The sequence below is a fragment of the Arachis duranensis genome, chromosome 3, assembly GCF_000817695.3.
Source record: "Arachis duranensis cultivar V14167 chromosome 3, aradu.V14167.gnm2.J7QH, whole genome shotgun sequence".
NCBI classification, from domain to species: domain Eukaryota; kingdom Viridiplantae; phylum Streptophyta; class Magnoliopsida; order Fabales; family Fabaceae; genus Arachis; species Arachis duranensis.
Window position 1 is genome coordinate 101,029,171 of NC_029774.3, and position 320 is coordinate 101,029,490.

Below are 320 nucleotides of genomic sequence, written 5' to 3' on the forward strand. Positions count from 1 at the left end.
AAAAGACACCTATGATGCTCCATTCAGAAAGCATGTCAGAAGGACATTTTCTGATCAATTGTTTGTATCTTTCCCAAGCTTCATAAAGGGATTCACCTTCCTTCTGTCTGAAGGTTTGGACTTCCACTCTAAGCTTACTCAATTTTTGAGGTGGAAAGAACTTTGCCAAGAAGGCATTGACTAGCTTTTCCCAAGAGTTCAGGCTTTCTTTAGGTTGTGAGTCCAACCATATCCTAGCATTGTCTCTTACAGCAAAAGGGAATAGCATAAGTCTGTAGACCTCAGGGTCAACCCCATTGGTCTTGACAGTGTCACAGATT

At 41.6% G+C, this 320-nt stretch overlaps 1 non-coding gene across 1 annotated transcript; it reads left to right on the top strand.

Moving 5' to 3' along the window:
- The first annotated feature begins 28 nt into the window (after positions 1-28).
- LOC127746168 (small nucleolar RNA R71) lies at positions 29-136 on the top strand. The gene has a single exon (XR_008007787.1). It is a non-coding gene; the product is annotated as a small nucleolar RNA R71 (small nucleolar RNA).
- Positions 137-320: the final 184 nt, after the last annotated feature.